Below are 23,958 nucleotides of genomic sequence, written 5' to 3'. Positions count from 1 at the left end.
GTTAGGTGGTGGTGGTATCTGAAGATGCAGTGGCCCCACTACACTGAAAGGCCCAGACAGTCCATAAATGTCACTGTATCTCAGTTCAGGTCTTCATGACACATAAGCACTTCAATCAGTTACCAGATTAAACAGAGCCTCTGTCATGGAAGTAAAGAGTCTGAAATGAACACTGTGCAGATCCAAACCATAAACATAGAATGTACGAGGGACTTCCAGGGAATACAAAAAAGAAATAAAAATTTCAGGACTTAAAGAATTAAAGCCAGACCAAACTGTTTGCAAGCTGTAGCTCTAATCACCTCTGGCTTTGGGGTCTCATTAACACTTAGATAGCCTGGACTGATGTTTTTAATCTCCCTTCGAAGGTCTACTTCCTTGAAGTAGAAAGGTACAAGATGTGTAAGCAGGAACAGTAAGGATCCATCTTTGCACAGACTCGCATCCTGCAGCATGTAGGTCCAGTCCGGGAAGGCATACATTTAGTCGAAGGAGCAGGACCCTGCCTGGTGAATGAGACCGAAGGTCTAGGAGGAGGGAGAAAGGTAACCATGATCAGCACAGTCCAGCCTGGGTTCCAGGAATAGGAGCATTTTTAATTCCACAAGTTATAAAGGAAGATATTCTCATTATAAACTATCCAAATGTAGAAAGAAATATAAACAGTAGAACCTTCTGATTATAAGGATTGCCTTTAGTGTGATGGGGATAAAAATGAGATGTTCTCCACTTGGGGACTGTATGGCTTGTTTCCTCTGTGATGTTTCTATTCTCCCTGGGAATGCTGGCTTCTGTGGCCTCCCTGTGCCTCTTGAATCCTAGCACCCACACCTACCTGATTGTCGGGGAGGCAGATGTAGCCTCAGTCAGTTAATCAATGCACTCGGGGGAGAGGAGAGAGCCAATGGCTAGAACCCAGCAGAGTTTAGGGCATTTGGCCCATTCTTCACTCTGTCAACTGCTCCATGCCTCCCTCTGACCACTCCCTTCTGCCCAGCAGGCCTATCCTGCTTGTGTCCTGCAAATACTTCAGGATTTTCTACTCTATTTATCAGATCCCATCTGCTTTCTATCCTCTAGGAATTTCTCAAACAAACAAATACAAGATGTTGGCTCACTGATGGTAATAGTTCTTATTTTCTGGCACCGTTCTTGATATCTTTTTTTCAAAAAATATTCTCTGCCATTTAGGAGTTAAGACAGAAGGAGAGATGATATACACTCTCAGCCTGCACACTTTATCCAATCTCTGTGTTGCCTTTCTTTAATTCAATCAAAGTAAGAGCATCTTTAGTAACAAGATCCCTAGGACAACAAGGGGTTATGGAGTTCAGGTGTTCAAATAAACTATCCCACACATTTGGCCCCAGGCTTTGCCTTCTCTACTGGGAAGGCTGGTACACATTTAACACGTGAGGTTTATGATTCTTAGGGTTTCTAGACGACAGACTATGTATACCTCTTGAATATTAAGTTGAAAAGTGTTTTTCTTCCCATGCTGCAGGTGAATGTGTATCTGAATAAAAAAGAAAATCCCATCTGCTTTCACCTAGCACCCAGTAGGGACTATTTTTGCTTAGACAATGCATACAGGGCCATGTATGTCATTTATATCAACATTAACATGAAGCGTTCTCAGGGCTATTGGCTTAACTTTCCCTAAGAGATTATACACACTGTCCAAATTATTCCATGCAGCAGAGAAAGAACACAAACATGATTAAAATAGTGCAAACTGGATAAAATTATGAGAGTGTGACAGTGACTGATCCATCAGTATATCTGACGTTCTTAAAGATTGACGAGGCCCACCTGCAGATTTCATTGGAATCACTAAATAGAAGAGAAATTATGTTGTCAGACAGACATCATATAGACATTAGCAAACTTAAAAATGACCAGCAATTAAGAAGGTAAACAAACATTTGAATTATGCATTTGTCTTACTGTAGTTATTTTTGAAATATGTGTCTATGTTTTAATACATGGGGATAGAAGATATATTAATAATCGGTACCATATGAAATTTTTTTCCAGTAATTATTTAGTCCTAACATTTACATAAATCTATAGGATTGATTCTCAATACATATTCACCAGTATGTTAGATGAGCTTCTTTGTTTTTTTGAAATTCTTAAATAACTTATATCAGACAAAGTATTTCAGACATTTTGGAAAGAAAAGAATTACGGTTGCTGAATCTAACAGTGTTAAAATATTGGATCTCTGTACAGATTAAAATACTTTTCCTACACTGGAATACTATTAATTTCCATTCTGTTCTCAATTGTTTTATATCAGGTCTTTGGGTTATAAAACATATTTCCCCCATAGAGGAAATATTTCAGTCATTGCCCAGTTACCCCACAGTATAATTGTTAGAGTGCACATTGCTTGTGTGGGTTGTAAGAATTAAGATGACAGAGTTCTGGATTGTGTCCCTTTGAGGCATAAGCCTCTGTCCAGGGCTAGCATAATTCATATTAAATGGGTATTTAGGGCACTTGCAAAACAGATCCATGAAACAAAATGAATGCATTTGTTATTGGATATTTCAGAAAGAAGCATCACTGGAGTCAAAACAGGAAAAAAATGCAGTAGATTTCCTTGCATTACCATATCTTTTAATTGAACATTGTTTTTATTTTGAAATACTAGTGTTCCTGCCTTTCACATCATGTTCTTTAGTCAATAATCTCTTCAGCGTGTTGGTCCTCAAAATGGAATCATCTAACCACACCTCTCAGAGGAGTGAGCTCACTTCTTTGACAAGCAAGAGACACAATCAGAGGCGAAGAGAAAGTTGTGTTTTAGGCAACAAAATTTCCCCAGAAGCAAGAAGGTGGAAGCTCTGAAAGGCAAGGGCGCTGAAGGGTGCTGCTCTGCAGACAGCAGAAAGGGCTGGGAGAGGAATCAGGGACCACAGGTGAGAGGGATCTAGCAGATATTTTCAAAACTGAAAAAATCATCTGTCAAGTGACAATAGACAGAAAAACATTATTCTAGAACTTAAAAGTACAGACTCACAAGTCATGCTGTGTGTCTCAATCCTAGCTCTGGAACGGACCAGCTGTGAGAACAAATTATTTAGTGGCTGAGCTTCACCTTATTCATCTGTGAAGTGGGAGTCATAATACCTACTTCGCGGAGTTTTAGGAGAGATTAAGTTAATTATATAAACACTTGGTTGTGTTTTACAATACATCCTGAGAATCTTTGTTGCGGTCTACAAAAAGCAGAGCTTAAGGCCCCTTTTCTTGAGTGTGGGCTAGACTTAGGAACTCACTTTTAACAAACAGATTGAGGTGGAAGTGACGGGTGTGACTCGGAAGATTAGATTGCCGAAGACTACATGGCTTCCTATTGGTTCTTGCTCTTGGATCATTCATTGTGGAGGATGGCACTGTCTTGCAGAGAGAAGTCAAGCATCCTGTGATGAGGAACTGAGCCACCCTTCCATCAGGCAGTGAGAAGCTGAGGCCTCCCAACCACAGCCATGTGAACGAGCCCTCAAGGAAACAGATCCTCCTGCTCTAGCCAACCCTTCACATGACTGCAGTCTGCTCTTTATTTTGTCTGCCTGCCTCTTCACAACCTGACAGCTAAGCCTCTCCAGTATTTCTGACCCATGGGAAATTTGAGTGAATGAAAGTTGGTTGTTGTAACTAAATTATGGGGATAATTTGTTACTCAGCAATAGATAATACACACTTTGAGCAGTGCCTGGCTTATCATGAGTGCTATATAATTATTACCCACATTATTATCATTATAGGTCATTGGTAGAGAGTTTGTGAACAGGATAATAATCTACTAGGATTTCCTATTATTGTTCCTGAAAATATTCTAGCACCAAAGAGGCCACTATGATCTATTTTGGGGCATTGTTGTTTGTTGTTAAATCTGATAGAGTAGGAGATTCACTAATATCTGGGCATTATTATGGATTTTAATGTTTCATTGGAGAAAAAAATGAAAATGATGATGGGTAGAAGAAAATATAAGGTGAGAAGTGAGGGATTTGTGAGAAAAGGAATTCTGATAGTAAGTGGAAGTGAGAGAGGAAGAGACATTGCTTACTTGCATTTTTCATCTACAGGAGAACTAAGAACTCAGTAAACCAAAAGTAAGTAAACCACACTGCATCAGCTTCATAAATTATGTCTAAAAGTGACTGTGAGAGATGGAAAACAAAGGAGAGTGTTCTCATCAGCGCATTACATCAATTATAATGCACTTCTTGCTTTGCTGTGTCTATTTCCCATTGAATTATCTTCATTGTGGAAGAACATAAAGACCAGCCAAATAAGAAAAGCAAAGCCTATTTATTCTGAGTGTGATGTATCAAGGGGGTCAGCCACAATTACTTGCATTTTGGCAGAGACTAAAGGTGGGCAGAGGAGTGGGAAAGCTATAGTGGAAAGAAAGAATCCTTCAGGTCTGCCCTTGGGCTAACTAGAAACAAATCATCTTATGTGATTGGTTAAAAGAGCATATGTGCCTTTCTTGGGCTGGTCCTAAACTGGAAGTAGGGACAAAAATCAGGGAAGCTGTCTAGTAATTAATGAAGTCCTGGCCATTTTGGGCCAAGTGTAATAGAGCTGTTGTTTAACTTCCTGGATTGCCACTAGAGATAGCAATCTGGCTTCCTGAAAATCTGATTTACAGCATGCAGTCCTCCTGGGTTGTTTATTATAGATAAAGTGTTGGTTTCCTAGACAGATAGCAGCAGGTTGTGGGTACAAATTCTGTTTTCATATATGGTCTGGCTTTGGTCTCTTTGTATATTCAGTCTTGTATCAATAAAACACTATTTTTTACAAAGGTATACTGATAATAATTCTCTCTTCTTTGTTACCAGTTTTTCACACTCTTCTATCCCATTTCCATATCCAAGTGCTGACAGCATTTCTATAAACATTCTCTAATTTCATGAAGGACTAAAATCAAGACTTCTGCATATGATAAATAAAATAATTGAGAGGATTAGATCCTGGCAGAAAGTTTTGTTCTGCTCCAACATCAGACCCAAGCAGAGAAAAAGAAAACTAAACAATAAATAAAAACAGTGTTTAAAAGTCACCACATTCTCATTAGAAACAGGGAGAAGGGGAAGAGAAATTGATTGAACTGATGGAGGGATCATAGGCACATTTTCCTTTTATTAAATTGTTTCAGATGTAGTATTTGATATTATTTCTGCCAGTATCTTTCTTAAACAAGTAGATAATTGATTATATGTATTTTCAATATAGTTTTTAATTTTCATGTTGCAATTATTTGAAAGTTAATGTTTACCTTTGTGATTGGCAACTGGGTCAGTAATCAGTCTATTGGTGTAAACTGTTTTAGACTACAGCAAAAAGAAAGAACCTTCAGCATTACTGAATGTGAAAAGCAGAAGAGAGTTAAATTTTAGAAATTTTGAATTCCATTGTTCTTTCAATGACCTGTGAGGTCATTTGTTTCCTTCCTATTGATTAGAAATGAACTGAATTCCAAAGAGCCTATGCAGTATGTCTCTGACAGTGATTCAAACATTCAAATGCCTACTGTAGTTCAGACACGTAATTAGAAAACTTAGCAGATAGGCAGTAGAAATTTATTCATTCATAGAATACATATTTATTGAAAGCCTAATTTATGCCAGGAGCTGTTCTAGGTACTAAAATTGATTTTGTACCAATTTTCTTGAGGCCAGTATCCCCCCTTGGCCTATAGTTAGTGTTTACACATTTGACTGAAACATGATTGCATCGAAATATTTCTTTTCTATGAATATAACAATAGCAAGCCTGATGATAAATGATAATTGACCCTGTAATGCTGGCAATTCCATAGAGGGAAGCAGCCAGTTTTGACATGCACAAAGACATAGAATTAATTTGATTATGTTTGCAAATTTAAATATAATGCAAATCACAAGCTGTTTAATTGGGTAGGTTATTAGTTGGCATTGCCATTTATGATAATCTTAAAAAGAGTTTAGGCTTAAATATATGGGTATTTCCATGAATTCCTTTCATTTTCAAACTCTCTTGGTGCTCTATTTCATTTCTGGGTTGTTCTCTTGCTCTAGTTCCTTCCATTAGATGTTTCTCAAGGGTTCTTTTTTTTTTTTAACTTATGTACATTTAAACCACTTGCTCTCCCTTTATTCCTTCTTTAAGCTATTCGTAACCAGAAAAGTTTCACTTCTTTTTATTACTACTATTAACACACTGAACAAAATGCAAAATCCTCCGGTGTTCTTAGTTCATGCCCAACCAGATTTTCCAAAGTTTTCTTTTTTTTAATTGAAAGATAATTGACATGTAGTATTGTGTAAGTTTAAAGTGTATAATGCCTTGATTTGATACATTTATGTACTGCAATACTTTTACCACCATAATTAGCTAACACCTCCATCAAGTCACATAAATATCATTTCATTTTGCAGTGAGAACAGTTAAGATCCAGTCTCTTAGCAAATTTGAAGTACATAATACAGTATTGTTGATTGTAATCACCACATTGTGTGTTTGATCTTCAGAACTTATTAATCTTCTAACTGAAAGTTTATCTTCTTTGACCAACATCTCCCTAATTCCTCCACCCACTCCACAGCTCCTAGGAACCACCATTGTACACTCTGTTTCTATGAAGTTCAGCTTTTATAGATTCCACATATAAGGGCTGTCATACAGTATCTGTCACTGTCTTATTCATCTCATTTGGCATAATGCCATGAGATCCATGCATGTTGTTAAAAATGGCAGGATTTCTTCTTTCTCATGGTTGAATAATATCCTATTGTATATATATATATGTATATATATACTACATCTTCTTTATCCGTCCATCCATTGGTCAACACTTAGGCTTTGATAAACCCTCTTGCACTCGCACAACCTCTTCTTTAGTTATCCAGAATTGATCAATATCTTGCACTTTTTTATTTTATCTATGCTTGCACAAGTCCCTTCAGGAGAACACACTTCTAAATTACTTGTGAAAGTTTCATCTATGTTTACAGGTTATCTCCAGTTTTTACTATGGCGTGACTTTTTTCCAGGTTCCCTAGTTTGGGTTAAGCTTGAGCACTCTATTTTCTTTTTTTTTAAGCTATCAGAATAATTTTTATGGGAAAATTGTCCTCATATTTAAGTGCATTGATAACAATCTCTCTCCAGATACAGTTCAAACTCCTAGTGACCTCTATGGGTGGATGGCATAAATAATAACTAGTAATTCCTCTAACAGGCATTCAGTTTGTGTTGGTTAAGTTGGATTTTAATTAATGCACTCTCAGATGTTGAAATGAATGGTCTTACTGAGATGCATCACCTTCAAAAAGGGATTTGTGACCTGAACATTAAAAGAAGAAGATAGGCGGTGAGAAGTAGTGGTGGTGAAGTAGTTGCTCCCTCCCCTATGTTGTCACAATTAATTTTTATAATACTCCTTTAAAACTTATCTCATATAATTACATGTTTATATATCTGTATCATCTACTAGACTATGAGTTGCATGATAATAAGTATTATGTTTTATTCAATTCTGTATTGAAAAATCTTGCTCAGTGCTTGACCCATTGTTTGTATTCAGAAAATGCTTATTAAGTGATGAATGACTAAGTGTACAAACAAAAGACTCAAATCTGGAATTTGAGATGATTACATTTCTCAAAGGAAACTTAGGGATATTATGATTGCATTTATATTTGTGGCTTGAAAATATGGAATTGTTTTATTACCATTCTTTTGATACTTAAAAAAAAAAGGAAACCCACAGTTTCCTGAATGTTGTCTTCACTTACAAGTAGAGGCACCCAAATCTTTGTCTACAAATTACTTTTCTCTCAATTATTCAAGAAGGCTTCAGAGTATTCACTTTGTTTGGTAAGCAAATCTTTCAGCTACCATGTGACTTTCTTGTTGTTGTTCATAAACAGTCATTTCCTTTTTCAGCTCAGTATGCTGCTGGGATCTCTGATGTTAGCTTTGTAGAAACACCCACACGTGCACACTGAACTTACGATTTCAACTACTTACATATTAGGTTAAACAACTTCTCATGTTCTCTCAACATAGAGGCCCCATTACTCACCCACTCAGACATTCATTCATTCAATAAATATAAGTTTTTATCTAAAAGACTAAAGTGGTTCTAAGTACTAAAGATGAGTTCAAAAATGCAAAGAAAAAGAAGCAGAAAAAAGTGAGCCACTATCCTAGTTTTGCAACATCATAATAAATATTTGAAGATTTTACTTCACCTTTTTTGATTCATGTATCTCTTCTGTAAAATGGGAATAATAATAGTAAGTTTTCAAGAAAAGAAAACAAGTAATTTAAAAAAAATGATCTAAAAAGTAGAATAAGAACCAAGTGTCATGCATGGGCCAGGTGAGCAACAGGAGAAAAGAGTGGATGTTACCTTTCAAATGGCAGAGCAGGGGGAGGATGTCAAGTAGGATAAAAGCCACACTGAGAATAAAATAGCAGCCAAAGGAATCCGAATTCCGTAATTTGTTTAATAAATATTTATTGGTTTACTTCTTTGTTTTAGTCACTGCAGGAAATGTTAACAATACCAAGTCTGATGCAAAATAGTTTCTACTTTCAAGAAACTTTGCTTGTACTTTAGTACATTTAAGTCACCTAGGCTACTTCTTAAAACACTCTACCTTTGTTCTCACATAGTTGTAGATTTAGTTAGTGTGAGTTATATTGCCAATAAAATATTTTTTAAGCCAAGTATCTACATGAATATGAGCAGGAGATGGATGGACGGTTCTTTGAAATAAGACGGTGTTCATGATTACATATAGAATTCACTTCAAGATGCATGGTTATAAAAGAATTTTAAATATGAAATCGTATTTTATTTAATCTAAAAGATTTATTTCAGATTTTTGAACCAAAAACTTAAATTAAATAGACTTGAATTTTTACTTTCAAATCTTTCTTCCATTTCATTGCCTAAGATCCTGACTGTCAATGTTTATATGATGTTTGGAAAATATTTAAGGAAATAAATGTTTGCTACCCTTAAAAATAGAAAATAAAGTTGAATAACTACATTCTTTACATGTGAACAGTGTTTTAGGGCATATACACTGAAATGATAGGATTGTACACATGATTTGTAGAAAGGAGGGTTTGGCTGAGATGAAACCTAAAAGAATTCTTAGCAATAAAGATAACTAAATATCAGAACAAGCTATATAAAAGTAGCTGAATAAACTCTGTTCCTGTGTGTAATGAATGTAGAAGAAATATTTACCCTCCATTGTTAATTTAGGTATTGCCCACTTGATGTCAGAGTTTTAATATAATTATTACATTACTAATTCTAAGAATGTTTCACAATAGGATTTTCATGTTTCCTTTCTTATGTAGGAGGAAAATATCTACAAGGATAGTTCCATGAATCTGATGCCCTGTACATCAATTTGAATAAGCCAGTTGATTTGAGCTGTGTCCCTTGTGTTCATGTAGGTCTAAACGTTTCTTGCCAATTGGAGTAACAGCCGAAATTTTAATAAGGCTTTGTCAGAAAAGGGTAATAAAATGTTTACATATAAATAAAGTTGTTTTTTTTTATATTGTAAAACAATAAAAATATTTTTTACAACCAGTAGTGTAGGTTTGGACTGAGTTCCATGATTCTTCATGATACTCCAGCAAATGAGATGGACCATCTGAAAGAGTTAAACTCACAAAAATTCCAGTGAGAAACTGGGGTCTGAGCAATGCAGCTTTTGTAGCTATGTATGAAAGTGGATGCAAAGGAGGGAAAAGGTCAGTCTCTTGGATGAGACATGGTTTTGGTTGATAGCAGACTCTAGGGTTTGTACTCCTCGTCTTGAGGGTGGGCACATTGAAAGTGGTACTCAGAATGCAATGAAAAAGCAGTCAGAACAGATCTGCCCTGCAAATTATGCTATTTAGGTCTCCAAGACTTTCAGCATTGAGGGTGACTAGGGTAGATGAGGGAATACCATTAGGCATGGAGAGAAGTTGTTCATGAGCACATGTATGATCATTCCTAGTGCCTTCCAGAAATTATGGAATAAGACATGTCAGGGTGGTCACAATTCCACTTTACTATTGGTGGAAGAGGTAACTAGAGAAAGAATGAGTTACACATGGCATTTTGAAGATAAGGATCTCATCTTAGAATAAAATGGTAATTTATGTTCATAAAACCTGAGCTTGTATGTATGGAGACATATGTATGTCTGCAAAGATAGCACCTGTCCTCAGACTATGTTGAACAATATATTATCTAGGAAAATGGCATGAAATACAGTGCAGAATATTTGTTCTTATCTGATTAAGATTTCTTCAGCTTATAGTATAATTATAACAAAGAACAGGTCAGAAATGACTCTCACCAATTGCATTTAAGTCAGCATTCCGGAAGAAACAGAGGCATGGGCAAAGTTAAAAGAACTTTGGATGGTGAAGATCCTCAAGACTATCAAGATTGGGAAAGCATTTCTTGCATTGGGACAAAAGTACCAAGGGGAGGAAATAGTATTAGCAGAGATCAATGATACTGGGAGTCATCCAAGAGAGGTTACCTGCTGATGTTCTGCAGGAATACACTACGTATAAAGCTATGCAGTCTATGCTGAGAGGACGGGTTACAAACCTCTCTCAACTTCTATCTAGCATTTTGCTGCTTTTGCCTCATCCCACCAGAAGCCAACTGGCTAGGAAACCTGGATGAGGTAGTCTACAGGTTTCAGCTACACTCCATCACTTTAAGCATGGAAGAGGAAAAACAAGAGCAGGGGACTGAGAAATAATTTCTACAGGTGGAGTCTAGGAATCACCCAGATAGAGGTAGTAGTTAAGAGAGAATGATTCAAAACCTTTGCTCTTAATTTCTGGATGATGTTTAGGCTATTCCCTTTGTGTAGCCTGCAGCAAAGGTAGAATTGTAATACAATCAAGCTAAATACACTCTAATTATACTTTTCCTATGCAATCCCATAGAATTGATGATTTAACTTTTTAAAATAGGGGAGATAGTTGACTTGAATGTACATTGTATTTTCCTGGTGGAGTTGATTAAAGAAACAAGTGGGTTTTTTAAAATGTGAGACTACCATTTAAGAGTTTAGTATAATATAAGTAGCAGAAAGAATAAAAGGAAAAGATTTTTTAAGCAAGTGTTTTACAATGCCCTTTCATCCTAGACATATTATAAATATATCACATCTGTGTTCAAATTCTAAGTGTAGACACTGTTTTTTGCATATGCAGTGTCTTGATCTGTGCTATGCACAATACCGTAGTTGAATTTATATCCACCTACTTTGCTCAATTAGTGTCTTTTTAAGCAGCTAAGAAAAACTGTTTTTTTTTAAAACAAAAATAGCATTCTGTGAAACATTTGGATCCAAAATAGAATCTATGTGAATCTCAAAAATCTAAAATAGAGTTTCTACGACTCCTCAAATCTAAAACACCCGGAAATAGCTCTAGTGGGTGTAACATATCCATCACTTTCTTATTGAGGTCACCTTTTAGGTTTTATCTATAGATTGCTCAAACACACACAAACACACACTTTTGTAATGCCAAAGATGTAGAGGTTAATATTTGATCAGTTATCACTAGCTTGCACGTCAGAAACAAACTCTTGAAGATGAAGTGTGGTGTGATTGTGTGTGTTAGAGACTGGTTATGTAAACAGTTAGTGGGTACTGACTTAGTTAACTCTATTCTCACCAATGCAAATCTCTTAAATCTTACCCTTTTCTAATATAGGTGAGAAGATGCAGGGTGCTGTGAAATCTAGCTAACAGACTTCTGGTAGAAACATCTTTCCTTTGCTCCTGTCACCTCACTTTCCCTTCTAAGGTTTAGCAAAGGCACCTTCAACATGGGTCAGAAGGCCCATGTTAAAACTTGTTCTTCTGAGTTAGATAGTGAGTATAGAAGAAGGAAGGGAAACATAGGAAGATTCATCTAAGACTGGCAATTGTCATTTACCAAGTTACTATGTACTCATCCCATCCCCAAGTCCAGAAAGCTGTATGCAAGCTCAGTGCATGCTGAGGAAAAAAAGTATGCATGTGAGATATTCCCATATCTATCATTTACTAGTGACATGACTTTGATCAAGTTATTAAACTCCCCAAAATTTGACTAACACTTTTAGAAAGTGCTGAACAGAGGTTGGCTATTTTTCTTACAGACCCAGCATTTTACTCTTATAATTTTAATCCTCACAGTTACCCTTCCAGTGAAATATAATTTCCCATATTAGAGATAATTGAACTGAGACTCAGACAGCTGAGAAACTTGCTCAGTATTATTATGTCACAAAGCACAAAGGGACAGAGCTGGAATTTGGACCTTCTTTCTTACTGTTTTATTCTCCAACATCTGTGTATGATACCAGAGAAAAGCAGGCAGGGTCGTGAAGTTTGTATTAATAGCTTTGGAATTTCTAAGAAAACAAAGAAGCCATTGACAAGATTTGAAATGGTGGACTAGTTGATCTGATATAATGAATTACAATTCTGTTTAAAAGATGTTATGCCATGTGAAGAATTAAAACCAGATTAAAGGGAATTATGAAGTACCTGAAGAGATCAGTATGGTGGGAGTAAGGGATGTTTCCTTGGTGAAATTGGAAAATAAAACACAGACAAATATGAGAAATATTTGGCAGGAAAAATTTACCATTAGAAGAAATGGTGGCAAGAGAGGACAGCACAAGGGAAATACAGATTCAAGTCAGAGACAGTTCGCTTGACCAAAGTGTCAGTTTCCTTTTATTTCTCTCCTCATAAAGAATCCACACATTTCTGGTGCAATGGGCATGTTGTTGTGTTTATGGATATATATATATATACATATATCCCCTATATCATATATATATATATATATCCTTGTTTACCTCACTAACATTTTAATTTATTTTCTATATTTAATTTATTTTCTAGATCACCCTTGATGATTTTGCTGCCTCTTGTGATTTTGTTTTCCTTAAGATCCCCATTTTTGAACACCTATGCCTTATATCTTGGCCTTCTAATGTCATTTTCCATTTCCTGGTTGATAATATCTCATTTTCAGCTCATATCGAGATAAGTATAGCATTTGGCAGATTTACCTTGATGAGCTGAGATTTTGCTAGTGGAAATTACTTGCCATTATATCTCTTTTATTATATACCTTCTCAGCTGCTCTCCTTGATCTATCTAGTGGCCCTCCTACCTGCTTGGCCTAGGAGTTAGAAATTAGCCTTGGATTGAAAAATCTAATATTGAATAGCTGGTGCTTTCCATTTTCAAACTAAGGAAAAGTATTTCCAATAGAAATAAATGAAAAGGTATAAAGGTATTTTTTTTATTTCATGTTTAGAGTTTGCTTATAGTTATTTTTCATGAATAGTTCTACGAGTACTGAAGTTTTCTAGACATTATGGATGGTCCTCCCTTAGTACCAGCTAGTCTGGCTTTGGTAAGTAGTTGTGGACTATTGTTCAGTTATATTTTGGCCAAAAATAGCAAATAGCATAATTACACATTCATAGTTTAGAGAAGACTGCAAATGATGTCATGCAAATTTACAGTAAATCTAATTTCAGCCTAATTTCGATGGACTTAAATAGGTTCATTTATTTTCCATCCAAATACTTGTCAAAAATATGTGAAATATACAAAAATACATGATTTTTCCATTAGTGTTTTCACCCATGAAATATAATTGTCTACTTTTAAATGCATGCTTTCTAACAAATTTTTTTCAGAATATGTGCCTCATTGGGAATGAAGCTCTGAGTAATAGTCTGGATTGAAGCATAACATTCTAGTGTAAAACAAATTTTAACTTCTTCCACTCTTGCTGTTTTATACTTAAACAAGGAGAAAAGTTTTGAACTTGATCTAGGGTTTCTGCAATATGACAAACAGGGTCAAACTGCCAAGATTTCAAATAGTCAGTTTTCTAAATTATACCTTGATGGAAAACAAAAGAATTTTGGAAACAATTAGTTGGCCTGTTACATTGTGTATCAGATAACATGTTATATTTGTCTTGTTCTGCTGACTTGAACTTACCAAGACTTGCATGTACCTTTTTTATTTTTTTCCTGAACTCTGCTATACAACAGATGGGATGTCTAACATACTTTTCTATTTAAAACATGCAAGTTTTAATCAACAGGAGGGTTTTAGAATGTTAAACCACTCAGCCATAAGAAATGTGTCATGCAGTTTTCTGTCATTCTAATTAATTAGATAGCATTATTTGTTGTCCCTGATGAACCTAAATGAGCTCAATGCTGGGATAATAGCTTCATTCTTATCAAAGGTTTGTTTTCATATTATTCACTTGGATTGGATCAAAAAAATTAAATATTTCAAGATTGCCCAAATGCAGGAGAACTATGATTTATATATGAGACCTACTTGTTTAAGCCTCTCTCTAAATCATATAAATATTTTAATATTTTTGGATATTTGTACTTGGAAATTATACTTTCTATAATTCATATGCCATTCATTTTCAAAATGTATTAACATATTTTTATGGTGGGGTTTTTACACTCTGTTATAGTTTTCATTTATATTGTCAAGACAGTATGTTCTCACTACTACAACTAACCTATTATTGTGTATTATTCTTGTTCTTAAACTACTGATTAAAATAAATCTTATGTAAATTGTTAATTAGTGTGCAATCCATAAATAAAACCTAATCTATGGAATTTAATTATTGGGAAACAAATTAATACAATATTAAAAGTAAAATGAAAATCAGGAGACAAGTTAGAAGACAGTCTGAGTTAAAATATTTAATTTTAATATAAAGGTTATCATGTGAAATTATAAAAGGAAGGAGATTTGCTAAGTAGGAGAAAAATGACAATAGGTAATCAAGCAAAAGTGAGAATACTAATTTTAGATAAGATTCTAGAAAATAAGTTTGGACCCTTCAACCAATATAAATATTTACCTATCACTATCACCCATAAAATTTCACTAAGTTTTTTTCTTCTTTTCTCCCCAATAATCTCACTAATTATGTTTTGTCCTTCTCTTCTCTCCAACAATTTTGCTTTGATATTTCCTGCCTATTTATTAAGGTAAATATTTCACCTAAATTTATCAAATATTTAAAAAGCCCAAAGGCATATGTGTTATAGTTTCATTTGTTAACATAAACATATTTTTGTAAAGAAAAAAAGTGAATGTTAACTTTAATAATTGATATAATCTCTAATAATAAATAAGACTAATAAATAAGATCAAGTACCTTTTATGTGGCTCTAGGAAAAATCATATTAACAACATCTAGAACTAGCACCTGTAAATACATCTTAAAGGATGTCACGATGCTCCTTTTATTACTGCGTGGAAAAATCTTCCTCCACTACTGTGCCATAATTAGGAGTGCATTTGAAAGAGATAAGTACTTTATCTTTGAAAGCATTTCAAAACTGTCAGCAACCAGAGCTCACTCTTTATTTCATTTCTTTCAATTGAAAACCTAGTTGATTTTTAGAGTCTAAATTAATATCTTCATAGGATCTTTCTCCATTGCCACAGTTTTAATCAAACTCTACCTTCTATATCATTGTCAAGCCCAGTTTTAACAGTTTGCATGTTCTTATATTTCAGCATCTGTAATATCTACTAAACGAGTGATTGGAAAACTGTAAAGGACCAGATATTAAATATAATAGGCTTTGTAGGCTATTCAATCTCTATTACAATTAGGCAACCATGCCCCTGTTGTGTGCATAACCAGCCACAGACAATACATAACTTAAGGACCATGGCTGTGTTTCAATAAATAAAATAATTAACAAAAATAGATGGTAGACTAGATTTGTCCCACAGTCTTAGTTGGCTGACCTGTGTTTTATACTGTGAGCTTCTTGAGGAAAGAGACCATCCCATATTACATCTTCCTTACTGCATCACAGTAATTCACACATTTTAGAACCTTGAAATCCATTACTGAATTAATGAAAGGATAGTCCTGTGGCTACATTGCAGAGTTTAGACAGTTAGTTGTATAGGTGGTAGGGAGGACCAAAAGTGAGAAAGGAAAATGATTCAGGGAAAAGAAGTCAAAAGTGGAGAAAAAGTCACCAATGTTGCTATTTTGAACTATTTTTCATTTCAGAAATTATATTACAACCAAAGTTATAATCAACAGTGTAATTCACTATGTTAGAATTTGAAGTTCTTTTCCATGAGGTGTTCACAGTAGAGCTGGGCAGAAAGACAGTATCCTAAGTGACTAACTACATGGTGATTACAGAACTATTATAACACATAGTATGGAGTACTTTTGAGTTCTCAAGAAGAATTGGCATGTACTTCATATCTCAGGAATGATAAGGTTCTTGAAGATCAGAATAGTTAGCTTTGAGGATTACAGAATGTCGGTCTCCTACTTAAGACAGACAAACATATATATATACATGCTACTTTTGACTTCACTTTCTAAATATATTTAAAATAAAGAAGCATAAGTACAATTATAAAAATGGAGAGAGTCTTTGCATGTGCTAAAGATGTTGATGGTAGTTATGCCATAAAGAAGAACTTACTTCCTCAGAAATCAATTTCAGAGTTCAACTTCTGGCCAAGATTTCTGCTTTAAAAGATGTGTGTGTTTGCATGTAAGCAAACATATGACTGTGAAGTGCTTATTTGCACAAAATGCATCAAGTTCCATAAAATGTGAATGTACAGTTTTGAAAACTATAATTCTAAACATGAATTTGAGATGAGGGAAAAGCAAATAGCTGAAAATATTGTAGGAATAGTAGAAAATACTGATCTGGAAGCTTTGCATGAAGTCAAGGCTAAAAATACTTATTTGGTTGTCATGGACTAAGAGATTTCTTTTGAAGTCATTAGACTGGACAGGCTCTGAAGAAGAGCATGGAGAGAGGGCTTTGATTTCCCTGAAATGGGAGCAGTTGAAAGTTCACTGGACAAACATGAAACAATAGAATACTTACATATTTATCTTAATTTTACCTAACATATATTTGTTATTTTTGACTAGTTGTTTTATTCCATGGATTTATTACTCTGTCTTGAGACTCACAGAGATTAATTAGAAGACATTCATGCTCTTTTCAACTGTAAAATTCATTTATTCATGAGGTTTAGTTCAATTAAATGTGTGCATATGTCACAAAAAATTCATAATAGGCTTATGTTCATATTTCTACCACAAAAAACTGTAACAAAATATTTAATTAATACTTGTGTTTTCTCTTTTCAAATTTACAAAGTCCCTTAAGAAAGACATTCAATCAGTTAAGTTTTTTCTGTTTTCTTCATTCATGTAGCTCATAAGTAAACTTGCTCCAGGACATCTTCTTAACTGAGATGCCTCAAATTTTTACAATAATTACAATATCAATATGGCTAACAAAGATGATACTGCTGTTTTTCCAGCTGGGAAACAGATTTGCTAATAACTCCTGATCAACTTCATGATTTATCATTGGAAATTAGAATATTATTAGAACATTATTTCCATATGAATAATATTAGAACATTATTTCCATATGAATCTATGCTTTCAAATTATTGATAATGATTTCATGTTATTCTTATGGTAAGTATAAAACATTTGAATCTAATTATTTCTTAGTTCCCAGAGATTGGATAATCACTCCTACTTTTGCAAATATTAGCTGCTTAGACATAATCTGCATCCAAAGTAAAAATAAAAAGGAAAATAGTAAAGCAGTAGCATATCATAAAAATATTAATTTAAAAAAGCCATTCTTACCAATTCACTTGAAAATAAAATTTGACCAGACTGTTCCATTATGAAGATGTCCCATTAACTGCTGATAAAGAATTGGATATATTTCATAATTTTCTTGTCACTTAATAAAGAACAAACATAAGCAGATGATATAGAAAAAAAGATTGGAAAACCCCAAATTTGTAAGACAAAGGTAAATTTAGATCATTCCCTAAGGATAGAACAGATTTTCTGAAATAACTGGCAGACAAAATGAAATCTTCTATATTATTGGTGCCAACAGTGAGATAGTTACATTCTTACCATCGAGTTATACACGGAAAGATAAAGGCAGAATCAGGAAATGTTGGAAAGCATTTGATACTTGGCTTGAAATTTTTTTTTAAGAATCTGTTCACTAAAGTAATCATGTTACACTACTTTTGACTATCTTTGAGGACACCAACTGCATACTGATTCACACAGACAATAAAACAACCTAAACTAATTTTCCTATCTTCAGAGCCTAGCGTCAGGACCACCATGTAGAAACACAAAGTGAGTAGAGTTTCCTCATATAAAGGCATCAAAAGGGCAGTTTGTTACTTCACTTTTGCCGCATAACGAATGACCACAAACTTAACAACAGCCACTTACCAGCTCACGGTTCTATGGGTCAGAAGTCTGGCAGCACGTGGCTTACTCTTCCTTTCAGGAATTCAAGATATTGTCCTGGCTGAGTCCTCGTCTGGAGGCTTTGGTGAAAAATCCACTTTCAGGTTCAGTACCGTGTTTAGCAGAAATCAGTTCCCTATAGTTGTAAGACTGAAGTGCCCATTTCCCTGAGAGCTATTGGTTGAGGACTACTCTGAGCTGCTAGAAGCTACCTATCTCCATCAGCAGCTCGGTACCAGGATGTCTGCTTTCTTTCAGAGAAGGCAAAGTGAACCTTTCTGACTCCCTCTCTGGGACCAGCTGGGGAAAGCTCTGCTTTTAAGGGTTAGGCCTGCTTTTAAGGGGTAGCTCTGCTTTTAAGGGTCAGTAGGTTAGGCCTATTCAGATAATTTTCCTATTTGAAAGCCAACTGTTCTATATAACAAAACCTAATAACAGGAGTAAAATCTATCAGATTTGGAGTACTAGGGATTGTATAGGGTGCCATTTTAGAATTCTGCTTGTGGTAGGGATTAAGTGCAGGACTTTGGAGCATGAGGACCTGGTCTCTACTACATGGCCCTACTGATTCCTAGCTATGTGATTTGAACAAAATCACAAGATCTATCTTTTCTTCAGTCTTATTATTTTTAAATTGTTACAATACTGTACAATACTGTTGTGAGGAGATATTGCTGCATTAACTCCTCAATACATGTTAGCTATTTTCATAAATTTACAAGAATATCCGGACAGGCTGGAGAAGGGGTGGTGTGAACTAATGTTTCAGAATGAGCCTATGCCTTTAAATAAGCACGAGTTGTAACTGTGTTTCAGTTCCCATGACCCTATCCTCCCATGATAGCTGTATCTTATAGTCCTAAAATTCTAGAATTTAAGATGATGTGTTTTGGGTACAATTTAGTACCTAAGCATTGTCAAGGCAACCACTTGATCTATTATATCTGGAGAAACAATGCTCTTTTATAGATGTGGTGGGAAAACTAGCTTTTGAAATTATTGAGAAACAGTTTGCCCATTTCTAAAGGTTAAGAGAAATCAAAGAGAGTATTTTTAAGGGTAATGGTAAGTTTATCTGGAATTTAATTTAGGTATTGAATTTATGTAAGATGTGACTTCTTTTATGAATTAAAATTGATCTAATGATGGAAGCCAAATTTAAATGATTCAATGGCCCAGTCATTTTGACTATTTAAAAATGTGTTTCCAGAACATCAGCAAATATAAGCTGTCTTTCTTCTGTTTCATTCAGAATTATCCCTTACTAACTTTATAGAACTGACTACTGGTCTCCGCAAAACATGTGCACTTTTTCGGTATCTGAACATCAGCTGTCTTCAAAGAAAATACCTCTCTACTGAAAGTCTGTGACTCAAGTTCCCTACCATGGTCAAAATCTAAAGAGCAAGAAATTTTCAGTCAGAAACCTATGGGTTTGAACGCTGTTGCATTCAAGTTCTATACCCCACTCTCTCTACTGGAGCACAGAGCCCTGAACTTGATAAATGGATCAATTGTCTTCAGAGCTGGGATTTCATTACCTGTTGATAGTGAACCTTGATGCTTATTCCCAGCATCTGTAAATTTAATAATAAAAACATGAATAAATAATAACTGCTCTTGCATCTCCAGTTACTAAGCTCTGCTTCCCTGTAAGGAGCCTCCTTTCCATCCACAGTGTGTTCATATTTTTTAGGGCGCTGGTTTCTTAGAGCTAGATTAGAGTTCCTCATCTAATGTAACCTAACACCTGACTCTATGCCGGTGCTGATTCTCTTTCTTATTTTGGTCCTGTCAGACTTTTTAGTCTATTGTTTTCATGCAGGTTATGCCTGTCTTTGTCTGGATAAGTATTAATAAATGTGGTCTAACTGTACACTATCAAATTAAAGAGAATCAGTATTGATGCAAGAGCAGATAAAACTTTACTTCACATCATTCCAGCCTGTTGGCAAAACATTAAAATATTTTTGTTCATTTATTTATTGGCGAGCTGTTAAAGTTTTCAACATAATGACAACCTATCATTGAATTCTGTTAAGGTGGACTAGAATATTGCATAGCATAGATTATATTTTCAATACTTTATGTTTTGCCCTAGAGTTAGACTAACGAAAACACCAGCCATCAGGGGTTTATATTAAAATCAAGAGGATTTCTATATAGGCAGGAATTCCTGTGTTTCTCAAAGTACTGTCCACAGACCATCCGTGGTTATAAACCCCTAAAGTTCTTACCTAGGTTACAAACACTTAAGGTGTTTATTACTATTATTGTTATTATTACTAATGCAAATGTGCAGGTCCCACTGCATTCATATGAATCATGTGTTTGAGTTTGGCTAGCTTAATATATAATTCCTCTACTGCTTAGGAATATGTTGACAAAAATTCAACAGTCCTTTAATAAAATGTGGAAAAAATCTGGTCACATACTTCCATCTGACTGAAAGTCGATTAATTTGTTACTGCATATTATAAGAGAGATACAAGGAGCATATTACAGTAATTAAAGACCATCTGAATTTTCAGGAAAATTTACCTTACTTGAAACAGTTTTTGTTTTATTATCATATCAATCACACAAAATAAGGTTTTCTATAGATCCTGTGAAAAGGAAATGAAAACATTTAGATATGGCTTGGGTCATGCCATAGAATTTTCTGGGATCATCAGAGTTCAAAAATCATATCCAATGGAAAATGACTGCCATCAGCAGTCAGTCTTATCCTGGATTTATTTTTCTTAATTTCGAAATCATACATAAATGTATGTCCTGAAGCCTAGGGAAAGCTGACCCTGTCTATGTGCATTAAGTCTCTCCAGCTATACTGTGGATATGAGGGTTCTATCTTATTAAAGGATTCAGAAAAGATAGGATAGGAATGTACAGCATTATTATAGGTTAGTTCGCACGGAGGCATGAAAATGTACACACAGAACAAATGGTGTGGCATGAGCAGTTACATAAATCATGCTAATCAAACAAGCTTCAAACGACAGAAAGCCAGACCTCTGTCTTGTCCCTAAGGACTTCTCTGCTGTTTGGTTGAACTCCTCTCTTCCCAGGAGGAATTGACATCGGACTTCTCTCCAGTATTAATCTCCAAGAGCTAGGTAATACAGGTAAATTCAGCAAAGACATTGCTGTCTTCCTGGGGAACTGGAGGATGAACTACAATGCCTATGCAGCAAGCTGAGCAAAACAGAAATAAGAAAGATAAATAATCACTGGACACATTCTTCCCCACACATTGTCATCAAGTTGCTGCAGCCATCGAGTCCCAAAGGAGCAAGTGGCAAGAAAAACACAAATGAAAAAATAAAACCTATTCACAGTTTCAGTGTTTGCTGAGACAATGTAATTGCAGAGCCATCAGGACCAATCACAAAGCACACAGAGTCAATTGTTAAAATGTATTTAGAAAGCCAAGTGGCGAAGCCATCTGACCAGCATGCTTCCATCCCGTACAGCCCAGCTCAGGGGCCTCTTGCCTCTTGTTTGTAAAAGTCAGACAATGCACTCTGTAATCGCACTGCGTGTTTGCTCTGCCCTTAAACATTTGCCACAGAGAATTAATTTCCACATGAGATCTTCTCTTGCTATTCATGAAAGGCTGATTATTTGCCCCATTCCTATTTCAGAGATTTCTCGGTTCTTTCATAAACCACTTATCTTCTTCTCTTCACATTTAGACCTGTGTCAGTCTAAACTTGCCTCATGAATTCACATCACCTAAATACATTTTTTGAAATATTGTGTGTGTTCAAAAACTGAGAGTGAACATATGGTATATATATTTTATGAAATGAAAAGTGTACATTATACATATAAATATATATAAAGAAAATATAAAAACATACCTATAAAGTGATGTATGATTTTAAATAAAATTGTGTGTGTATATATACATATACATACACTCATATATCACTGAAAGCCAGATTTTGTGGATTCCACTTGTTCCAGAATCTAACCTCTAAATAACCTGGGAATAGCTAAAACAAATATAATGAAAATTAGCTTGCAGTTATTTTATTCATAATAACAAAATGATCATAACAATTAACATCTGAATTGTGATAAATAGACACAAAAGGCTATAAAATCTTCTACATACATTATAAAATGTAATTCTGCAGTTGCTTAGAGCATTTTTTTTCTGCAATCTTGGGTAGTATGATTCCACTCCCAAATGAAGAGTAGAACTTTCCAGAAGTTCTCATAAAGGAAATTCAGCAACACATATCAAAACCTGTATCTTGTTACATATTACATATGAAAATGTCTATTGTTGTATTTAAATGTTTTGTTTTTAATTATAAAATATTCCAAGAAATTGGAGTAGAACAACATACATATAGGTAGCCAGAATTTGTGTGTGATTTTCTTTTTTTAATTAGAGTATGGCAAGATTGATTTCAACTTCTTTTTTAAAGAATATTTTAATTATTCAATTGATGTCCCCACTCTCATTCCACCTCTACGGTCTCCTTCTTTTCCTCTCCCTGACCAGTGTTACCACGTTTGGTGGTGTAATTAGTTGCTATATGTCCGTCTCATGGATATTTTAAAAAGTACATGTGTGCATCCATCAATATTAATACTGCTCTGTTTGGTTTAAAATTAACAAAAAATGCAACATAATTGTCATTTTTAATTCATTTTTAACTGAATAATGTTTTTGCAATACTTTTCCAAGTTTCTTTTTTTCATCTTTACTGATATATATTGACACAACATTGTGTACGTATTTTCATGGCGTACAATATGATGATTCCATACATGTATATATTGTGAAATATTTACCACAATAAGATTGTTAAAACATCCTTTACCTTGCATAATTACCATTTTGTTTTTATTGTTATGGTGAGACCCATTAAAGCTCTACCCTCACAGAAACTTTCAAGTGTACAATACAGTGTTAACTATAGTCACCATGCTATACATTAGATTCCCTAGACTTAATCATCTTGTAAATGAAAGTGCATTCTCTTTGACCAGTACCAACCCATCCCCCCATGCCTCAGCCCCTGGCAACAACCGTTCTATTCTATTTCTCTGTTCCATCTTTTTAAATTCCACTTATAAGGAAGATTATATAATATGTGTCTTTCTCTATCTTATTTCACTGGGTATAATGCCCTCGAGTCTCATCCATGTTGTCACAAATGGCAGGATTTATTTATTTTTTTTGGCTGAATAACTTTCCATTATATATATACCAGATTTTTTATCCGTTCAGCCAGTGATGGAGACTTAGGTTATTTCCATATCTTGGCTGCTGTTAGTAATGCTGCAGTGAATGTGGGAGTCCAGATAACTCTTCAAGAGAGTGATTTTATTTTCTTCCGGTATATTTCCAGAAGTGAGGTTAAAAGATCAAATGGTAGTTCTATTTTTAAATTTTGAGGAACCTTCCTACTCTTTTCCATAGCAGTTTTATCAATTTACATTCCCACCAACAGCACACAAGGGGTCCCTTTTCTCCACATCCTTTCCAGCATTTGTTATCTCGTCTTTTTCTTAGAAGCCATTTTGGCAGGT

The sequence above is a fragment of the Manis javanica genome, chromosome 5 (assembly GCF_040802235.1).
Source record: "Manis javanica isolate MJ-LG chromosome 5, MJ_LKY, whole genome shotgun sequence".
NCBI lineage: Eukaryota > Metazoa > Chordata > Mammalia > Pholidota > Manidae > Manis > Manis javanica.
Note: the sequence above shows the minus strand (reverse complement) of the source record.